This window comes from Pristiophorus japonicus, chromosome 12 (assembly GCF_044704955.1).
Source record: "Pristiophorus japonicus isolate sPriJap1 chromosome 12, sPriJap1.hap1, whole genome shotgun sequence".
Taxonomy (NCBI): Eukaryota; Metazoa; Chordata; class Chondrichthyes; family Pristiophoridae; genus Pristiophorus; species Pristiophorus japonicus.
In genome coordinates, this window is record NC_091988.1 from 65292633 (window position 1) to 65303434 (window position 10802).

Consider the following 10802-nt stretch of genomic DNA (forward strand, 5'->3'; position numbering starts at 1 on the left):
ACAGTGCCTCGTGGAGTCATTCATAAGTGCATTACAGACATAATAGCCAGGAGCACGCGGAAGCCAAGTACAAACAACGGAAGGAGCATACGACAACCCAAGCACCCCACACACCTGTCCCTTCAACCACCACCTGCCCCATCTGTGACAGTCTGTAGATCCCGCATTGGTCTCATCAGCCACCTCAGAACTCATGTTAGTGCGGAGTAATCCTCGACTCTGGGGCATTGCCGAAGAAGAATAATACCGCTAACATTACACTGAATGTACAGTAAAATGGATGATTTTCAGATGGAATGTAGCTCTCCAGGTCTCTGTATCAATACCATAGAAAGGCCTGAAAATGATCCAGTTCCCACCAAACCGCTCTGCACAGTAAACCATCTGAAATAGATCAAAAAGGAACTCATGCATCGACAGAGATTTCTGGATTTTTAATAGCCCTCTTCATTAGCTCCAGAAGGTCAACATTGCAGAGCTTCCAAAGTCAATATCAATTCAGAACCCGCCTTGTTAGAGGCGACCTTGCGGTGGTGATCAAAGTGTGTGTTGAATGTAGCCCCCAGCTGGTTATTGTAACTGTTTATTATCCGACATTCAGTTCTGGATGAGCAGAAATTTTCTCCAATTGACTATTGGGAAGGCTGAAGCCATTGCTTTCAGTCCCCGCCACAAATTCCGTTCCCGAGGCACTGACTCCATCCCTCTCCCCAACCTCTGTCTGAGACTGAACCAGACTGTTCGCAACCTTGGTGTCATATTTGACCCAGAGATGAGCTTCCGGCCACATACCCGCAGCATTACTAAGACCGCCTATTTCCACCTCCGTAACATCGTCCCTCTCCGCCCTTGCCTTAGCTCATCCACTGCTGAAACCCTCATCCGTGCTTTTATCATCTCTAGACTTGACTATTCCAATGCATTCCTGTCTGGCTTCCCACATTCTATCCTACGTAAACTAGGTGTGATCCAAAACTCAGCTGCCCGTTTCCTAACTCGCACCAAGTCTCGCTAGTCTCACCCTTATTTTCAAATTCCTCCATGGCCCTTGCCCCTCCTTATCTCTGTAATCTCCTCCAGCCCCACAACCCCCCCCCCCCACCCCCACCCCCTGAGATGTCTGCACTCCTCCAATTCTTCCCTCTTGAGCATCTCTGATTATAATCGCTCGACCATTGGTGGCCGTGCCTTGTTGCCGAGGCCCCAAGCCCTGGCACTCCCTGCCTAAACCGTTCCGCCTTTCTACTTCTTTCCTCCTTCAAGACGCTCCGTCAAACCTTCCTCTCACCTGCGCTAATTTCTACTTATGTGGCTCGGTGTCAATTTTTTAAATCTCATAACACCCCTGTGAAGCACCTTGGGATGTTTCACTACGTTAAAGGCGTTATATAAATACAAGTTGTTGTTGTTATATCTTTATTGGGTCTGGCTGGTCCATTAAAGCCACAAACAACACTCTTTCAAACTTTCCAAATGTTTCTCTTTCTTTATATATATATTTAAAACGTTTCTCCTACCCTAGTCTGCCTCCACACTATTACTCCAAGCTGCTATGATCATTGCTCCTTAGAACGTTACTTCCTTGCAGCCTCCTCTATGCTCCAGGTAAACTACCCCACCACAGTTTTAAAAATTAGTTCTGGTTTTCTTCTTCTTCTTCTTAGGCAGTTCCCCCGGAGTCGAGGAAGACTTACTTCCACACTAAAATGAGTTCTAACGTGACCGATGAGACCAATGTGGGATCTACAGTCTCTGTCACAGGTGAGGCAGGTGGTGGTTGAAGGGACGGATAGATGGGGCGCTTGGTTTGTCGTGTGCTCCTTCCGTTGTTTGTACTTGCCTTCCGCGTGCTCCTGTCGAAGAGACTCGAAGTGTTCGGCGCCTTCTCGCATGCTTCTCCTCCACTTTGGGCGGTCTTGGGCCAGAGACGCCCAGGTGTCAGTGGGGATGTTGCATTTTTTTCAAGGCGGCTTTGAGGGTGTCCTTAAAGCATTTTCTCTGCCCTCCTGGAACTCGCCAGCTATGATGGAGCTCGGAATGGAGCGCTTGTTTCGGGACTCCGGTCAGCCATGCGGACAATGTGGCTGATCGAGTGAGGTCAGTGCCTCGAGGCTGGGGATGTCGGCCTAAGAGAGAAAGCTGACAATCCTGCCAATGATTTTGCAGGATTACGAGCATCACTGGCAAGGTGGGCATTTATTGGCCACCCCCAGTCGCACTTGAGCTGACGGTGGCTATGCTCCCGTTAATCTGCACGACCGCGCGGTGATTTGGAGGTCCTACACAGGCCACCCACCGGATTTTGAATAGATAAACCGCACATGCACAGAAATGTGAATGAGCCGTGCAGCCCATTAAAGGGGCCACGCACCCAAATACAAAATAATGGGAACATTGGATGGTGGCGGGCCACCTTCTCGAACTGTTAGGTGTGCCTCTTCAGTGGGACTGCAGTCACATATAGGACCGGACCAGACCAGACAAGGACAGCAGGTTTCCTTCCCTAAAGGACGTCAGTAAACCAGTTGGATTTTTACAACATTCCGATTGCTTCATGCTCACTTTTACTGATAATCAACTTTTTAATTCCAGTTGGGTTTTTTTTCCAACTGAATTCAAATTCTCAATGGAATTTGAATTCCCGCTCTCTGGAATATTAGTCTGGTCCTCTGGGGTTACTAGTTTGGTAACATAACTACTAGCGCTATCGTACCTCATCCAACATTCCTCCTCACAGTTTTACAGCCTGGATTCATTGCAGCACTTCCTATGCAGAATCATTTCCCAGGCCCCACAACCACAGAGCCCCTTATAGCTAGGTTAACTCTTTAACCTCCAGCTTTTTAAAGTTTATGTCAATTGATTCCTACTACCTGATGATCCTCATCTCTCCTCCTACCGCTCACAAACTTGGTGGTCCTCCGTATGATGGCCAGTCACCCAGGTTTAATTCTCATCGCACCTGTCCAGGATTGTGCACATTGACAACTTGCCCGTTTTACAGCCACTTATCTTGGAGCCATTGATAGCCTCAGCTGGAGATCATGGGAACCTCTTAACCACCCAAGGAGCACCCTCCGTTCACCCCTCCAAGCATTTCTTGTTTTTAACTGGCACCTGCATAAAGGAGGCCCTGATCGCAATCCATCCGGGCTCCAGAGGTTGCGCTGAGGGGGAGCAAAGAGGCAGGTGGGCCATGAGAAAGAAAGAAAAGACTTGCTTTTTTATATAGCGCCTTTCACGACCAGCGGATGTCTCAAAGCGCTTTGCAACCAATGAAGTACTTTTGGAGCGCAGTCACTGTTCTAATGTGGCAAACGTGGCAGCCAATTTGACAGCAAGCTCTCACAAACAGAAATGTGATAATGACCAGATAATCTGTTTTTTATGATGTTAATTGAGGGAAAATATTGGCCAGCACACCAGGGATAACTCCCCTGCTCTTCTTCAAAATAGTGCCATGGGATCTTTTACGTCCACCTGGGAGGGCAGATGGTTTAACGTCTCATCTGGAAAACAATGTGATACATGGAGGATCTTTAGCTTCAAAGAAACATCTCAATTAACTGAACGACAACAACAGAGACTTACATAGAATACACATTATAGAACGAGGCCATTCAGCCCAACCAGCATTTATGCTCCATTCGAGCCTCCTTTTTCATCTAACTCAGCATAACCCTCTATTCCCTTCTCCCTCATATGCTTATCCAGCCTCCCCTTAAATACATCTATGTTATTCACTTTAAATTAATTAGTGGGGGGTGGTGGGGGGGGGGGGGGGAGAAAGAGAGGATTCAGATGAGCAAAAATTTAAAAAGTCAAACAACAAGGCGGCGGCAATAGATCAGGGTAGCACTGGGGGAAATTAAAAGCAGAGCGTGCCAGGAAGGGACAGAATGTATAAAGATAAAGGTGAATCAGAAAGTGAGATCAAAGCAGGAAAAAATGGTAAAAAATCAAATTCAAAAGCTCTTCATCTAAATGCATGGAGCATTCATAACAAAATCGATGAGTTGACGGCACAAATAGATACAAATGGGTATGATCTGATAGCCATTACAGAGGCGTGGTTGCAAGGTGACCAGGACTGGGAACTAAATATTCTGGAATATTTGACAATTCAGTAGGACAGACAGAAAGAAAAGGAGGTGGGGTAGCTCTGTTAATAAAGGATGAGATCAGTGTGTTAGTGAGAAACTATTTGGCTCAGAGGATCAAAATGTCGAATCAGTTTGGGTGGTGATAAGGAATAATAAGGGGGAAAAGTTGCTGGTGGGCCTAGTCTATAAGCCCCCTAACAGCAGCTACACTATTGGACGGAGTATAAATCAAGAAATAATGGAGGCTTGTAATAAAGGAATGGCAATAATGATGGTTGATTTTAACCTTCATATTGATTGTTAAAAGCAAATTGGCCAGGGTAGCCTCGAGGAAGAGTTCACAGAGTATATCTGTGATAGTTTCCTTGAACAATATGTTTCGGAACCAACCAGGGAGCAGGCTCTCTTAGATCTGAGATAGGATTAACAAATGATCTCCTAGTAAAGGATCCCCTAGGAATGAGTGACCATAATAATGGTTGAATTTCAAATTCAGTTGGCAGTGAGAAAGTTGGTTCTCAAACCAGTGTCCTAAGCTTAAATAAAGAAGATTACAAAGGTGTGAAGGCAGTTGGCTAAAGTGGACTGGGAAAATAGACTAAAGAATGGGACAGTTGATGAGCAGTGGCAGACATTTAAGGAGAATTTTCATAACTCGCAACAAAAATATATCCCAATGAGAAGGAAAGACTGTAAGAGAAGGGATAACCATCCGTGGCTAACTAAGGAAATAAGGGATGGTATCAAATTGAAAACAAAGACATACAATGTGGCCAAGGCCAGAGGATTGGGAAACTTTTAAAAGCCAGCAAAGAATGACTAAAAAAATAAAGAGAGGGAGGATAGATTATGAAAGTAAACGAACACAACATATAAAAACAGATAATAAGAGTTTCTACAGGTATATAAAAAGGAAAAGAGTGGCTAAAGTAAATGTTGGTCCTCTAGAGGATGAGACTGGGGAATTAATAATGGAGAACAGGGAAATGGCAGAGATGTTGAACAAATATTTTATATTGGTCTTCATGGTAGAAGACACTAAATACATTCCAATAGTGGATAATCAAAGGGCTATAGGGAGGGAGGAACATAATACAATCACTATCATTAATGTAGTAGTACTCGGTAAAATAATGGGACTAAAGCACATGCGATTGGGGGTAGTGTGCTGACGTGGGTTGAGAACTGGTTAGCAGACAGGAAGCAAAGAGTAGGAGTAAATGGGTACTTTTCAGAATGGTAGGCAGTGACTAGTGGGGTACCGCAAGGGTCTGTGCTGGGGCCCCAGCTGTTTATATTGTACATTAATGATTAAGACGAGGGGATTAAATGTAGTATCTCCAAATTTGCGGATGACACTAAGTTGGGTGGCAGTGTGAGCTGCGAGGAGGATGCTATGAGGCTGCAGAGTGACTTGGATAGGTTAGGTGAGTGGGCAAATGCATGGCAGATGAAGTATAATGTGGATAAAAGTGAGGTTATCCACTTTGGTGGTAAAAACAGAGACAGACTATTATCTGAATGGTGACAGATTAGGAAAAGGGGAGATGCAACGAGACCTAGGTGTCATGGTACATCAGTCATTGAAGGTTGGCATGCAGGTACAGCAGGCGGTTAAGAAAGCAAATGGCATGTTGGTCTTCATAGCGAGGGGATTTGAGTACAGGAGCAGGGAGGTGTTACTACACTTGTACAGGGCCTTGGTGAGGCCACACCTGGAGTATTGTGTACAGTTTTGGTCTCCAAACTTGAGGAAGGGCATTGTTGCTATTGAGGGAGTGCAGCGAAGGTTCACCAGACTGATTCCCGGGATGGCGGGACTGACATATCAAGAAAGATTGGATCAACTGGGCTTGTATTCACTGGAGTTCAGAAGAATGAGAGGAGATCTCATAGAAACGTTTAAAATTCTGACGGGTTTAGACAGGTTAGATGCAGGAAGAATGTTCCAAATGTTGGGGAAGTCCAGAACCAGGGGTCACAGTCTAAAGATAAGGGGTAAGCCATTTAGGACCGAGATGAGGAGAAACTTCTTCGCCCAGAGTGGTGAACCTGTGGAATTCTCTACCACAGAAAGTTGTTGAGGCTAATTCACTAAATATATTCAAAAAGGAGTTCGATGTAGTCCTTACTACTAGAGGGATCAAGGGGTATGGCGAGAAAGCAGGAATGGGGTACTGAAGTTGCATGTTCAACCATGAACTCATTGAATGGCGGTGCAGGCTCGAAGGGCTGAATGGCCTACTTCTGCACCTATTTTCTATGTTTCTATGTTTCTAAAGATGGTCAAGTCCCATGGACCTGATGGCTTACATCCTAGGGTCTTAAAAGAAGTGGCTGCAGAGATAGTGGATGCATTGGTTGTAATCTACCAAAATTCCCTGGATTCTGGGGTGGTCCCAGCGGATTGGAAAACTGCAAATGTAACACCCCTATTTAAAAGGGGGCAGACAAAAAGCAGGAAACTATATACCAGTTAGCCTAACATCTGTTGTTGGGAAAATACTGGAGTCCATTATTAAGGAACCAGTAGCGGGATATTTGAAAAAGCATAATTCAATTAAGCAGAGTCAGCATGGGTTTATGAAAGGGAAATCATGTTTGACAAATTTGCTGGCTTTTTTGAGGATGTAACGAGCAGGGTGGATAAGGGGGAACCAGTGGATGTGGTTGTATTTGGATTGGCAGAAGGCACGTGATAAGGTGCCACATAAGAGGTTACTGCACAAGATAAAAGTTTAAGGGGTTGGGGGTGATATATTAGCATGGATAGAGGTATGGCTAACTAACAGAAGACAGAGTCAGGATAAATGTATTTAAGGTGGAGATAGACATATTTTTGAGCGATAAGAGAATAAAGGGTTATTGGGAGCGGGCGGGGAAATGGAGCTGAGTCCATGATCAGATCAGTCATGATCTTATTGAATGGCTGAGCAGGCTCGAGGGGTCAAATGGCTTACTCGTGTTCCTAGAACATAAGAACATAAGAATTAGGAACAGGAGTAGGCCATCTAGCCCCTCAAGCCTTCCGCCACTCAACAAGATCATGGCTGATCTGGCCGTGGACTCAGCTCCACTTACCCGCCCGCTCCCCATAACCCTTAATTCCCTTATTGATTAAAAATCTATCTATCTGTGATTTTAATACATTCAATGAACTAGCCTCAACTGCTTCCCTGGGCAGAGAATTCTACAGATTCACAACCCTCTGGGAGAAGAAATTCCTTCTCAACTCGGTTTTAAATTGGCTCCCCCTTATTTTGAGGCTGTGCCCCCTAGTTCTAGTTTCCCCGACCAGTGGAAACAACCTCTCTGCCTCTATCTTGTCTATCCCTTTCATGATTTTAAATATTTCTATAAGATCACCCCTCATCCTTCTGAACTCCAAGGAGTAAAGACCCAGTCTACTCAATCTATCATCATAAGGTAACCCCCTCATCTCCAGAATCAGCCTAGTGAATCGTCTCTGTACCCCCTCCAAAGCTAGTATATCCTTTCTTAAGTAAGGTGACCAAAACTACACGCAGTACTCCAGGTGCGGCCTCACCAATACCCTGTACAGTTGCAGCAGGACCTCCTTGCTTTTATACGCCATCCCTCTCGCAATGAAGGCCAACATTCCATTTGCCTTCCTGATTACCTGCTGCACCTGCAAACTAACTTTTTGGGATTCATGCACAAGGACCCCCAGGTCCCTCTGCACCGCAGCATGTTGTAATTTCTGCCCATTCAAATAATATTCCCTTTTACTGTTTTTTCCCCAAGGTGGATGACCTCACATTTTCCGACATTGTATTCCATCTGCCAAACCTTAGCCCATTCGCTTAACCTATCTAAATCTCTTTGCAGCCTCTCTGTGTCCTCTACACAACCCGCTTTCCCACTTATCTTTGTGCCATCTGCAAATTTTGTTTCACTACACTCTGTCCCCTCTTCCAGGTCATCTATGTATATTGTAAACAATTGTGGTCCCAGCACCGATCCCTGTGGCATACCACTAACCACCGATTGCCAACCCGAAAAGGACCCATTTATCCCGACTCTCTGCTTTCTGTTAGTTTGCCAATTCTCTATCCATGCTAATACATTTCCTCTGACTCCGCGTACCTTTATCTTCTGCAGTAACCTTTTGTGTGGCACCTTATCGAATGCCTTTTGGAAATCTAAATACACCACATCCATCGGTACACCTCTATCCACCATGCTCGTTATATCCTCAAAGAATTCCAGTAAATTAGTTACACATGATTTCCCCTTCATGACTCCATGTTGCATCTGCTTGATTGCACTATTCCTATCTAGATGTCCTGCTATTCCTTCCTTAATGATAGCTTCAAGCATTTTCCCCACTACAGATGTTAAACTAACCGGCTATAGTTACCTGCCTTTTGTCTGCCCCCTTTTTTAAACAGAGGCGTTACATTAGTTGCTTTCCAATCCGATGGTACCTCCCCAGAGTCCTTAGAATTTTGGTAGATTATAACGAATGCATCTGTTATAACTTCCGCTATCTCTTTTAATACCCTGGGATGCATTTCATCAGGACCAAGGGATTTGTCTACCTTGATATCCATTAGCCTGTCCAGCACTACCCCCCTAGTGATAGTGATTATCTCAAGGTCCTCCCTTCCCATATTCCCGTGACCAGCAATTTTTGGCATGGTTGTTGTGTCTTCCACTGTGAAGACCGAAGCAAAATAATTGTTTAAGGTCTCAGCCATTTCCACATTTCCATTATTAAATCCCCCTTCTCATCTTCAAAGGGACCTTAATTTACTTTAGTCACTCTTTTCCGTTTTATATATGTTCCTATACCTTATGTTCTTATGTTCAACCACTCCCTGTGGTAGCGATTTCCACAGGCTCACCACTCTCTGCATTAAGAAGTTTCTACTCACTTCCCTATTTGATTTCTTGCTAACTATCTTATATTGATGGCCTCTAGCTTTGTTCTTTTTCACAAGTGGAAACACTCTCTCTCTATTCAATCAAAATCTTTCATAATTTTAAACACCTCTACTAGTTCACCCCTTAGCCTTCTCTTTTCAAGAGAAAAGAGACCCAGCCTGTTCATCCTTGCATTTGTATAGCACCTTTAATGTAGTAAAATGTCCAAAGGTGCATCACAGGAGCTTTATAAAATAAAATTTGATGGAGTTTTGGTGCAACATATTCCTGGATATAAAGTGTTCAGGAAAGATAGGGAAGGAAGTGAGGTGACAATATTGATGGAGGAGAAAATTACATTACTGTCGAGAGAGGATGTCCTGAAGGGTTCAAGGACAGAATCTAATTGGTTAGAGTTGAAAAACAATAGGGGTGCCATTACACTGCTAGGTGTATTCTATAGGCCATCAACTAGTGGGAAGGATATAGAGGAGCAAAGTTACAGGGAAATTACAGAGTCGGGCAAGAACTATAGAGTAGTGATAAGTGAGGACTTCAACTATCTTATATAGACTGGGATAGTAATATTGTAAAGGGCATAGAGGAGGAAGAATTTCTGAAGTGTGTTCAGATCTTTCTTGATCAATATGTTTCCGGCCCAACGAAGGAGGAGGCATTGCTGGATCTAGTTCTGGGGAATGAGAAAGGTCAAGTGGAGCAAGTATCAGTAGGGAAACATTTAGGGAACAGTGATCACAGTATCATAAGGTTTAGATTCGCTATGGAAAAGGACAGGGAGCAATCTGGAGTAAAAATACTTAATTGGAGGAAGGCAAATTTCAGTGGGTTGAGAACAGATCTGGCCTGGGTAAATTGGAATCAAAGATTGGCAGGCAAAACTATAGTGGAACAATGGGCTGCCTTTAAAGAGGAAATAGTTTGGGTATAGCCTATGAGGGGGAAAGGTAGGGCAACCAAAGTCAGGGCACCCTGGACGATGAGAGAGAGAGAGAGAGAGAGAGTAAAATGAAGCAGAAAAAGAGCGCGTATGACAGATGTCAGTCGAGAATACATCTGAGAATCAGGCTGAATAAAACTTCAGAGAAGTGAAAAAGGAAATAAGAGGGGCAAAGAGAGAATACGATAATAGATTGGCAGTCAACATAAAAGGGAATCCAAAAATCTTCTATGGGCATATAAACAGTAAACGGGTAGTAAGAGGTGGTGTGGGGCCAATTAGAAACATAGAAAATAGGTGCAGGAGTAGGCCATTCGGCCCTTCGAGCCTGCACCGCCATTCAATGAGTTCATGGCTGAACATGCAACTTCAGTACCCCATTCCTGCTTTCTCACCATACCCCTTGATCCCCCGAGTAGTAAGGACTACATCGAACTCCTTTTTGAATATATTTAGTGAATTGGCCTCAACAACTTTCTGTTGTATGAGAATTCCACAGGTTCACCACTCTCTGGGTGAAGAAGTTTCTCCTCATCTCGGTCCTAAATGGCTTACCACTTATCCTTGGACTGTGACCCCTGGTTCTGGACTTCCCCAACATTTGGAACATTCTTCCTGCATCTAACCTGTCTAACCCCGTCAGAATTTTAAACGTTTCTATGAGATCCCCTCTCATTCTTCTGAACTCGAGTGAATACAAACCCAGTTGATCCAGTCTTTCTTGATACGTCAGTCCTGCCATCCCGGGAATCAGTCTGGTGAACCTTCGCTGCACTCCCTCAATAGCAAGAATGTCCTTCCTCAAGTTTGGAGACCAAAACTGTACACAATACTCCAGGTGTGGCCTCACCAAG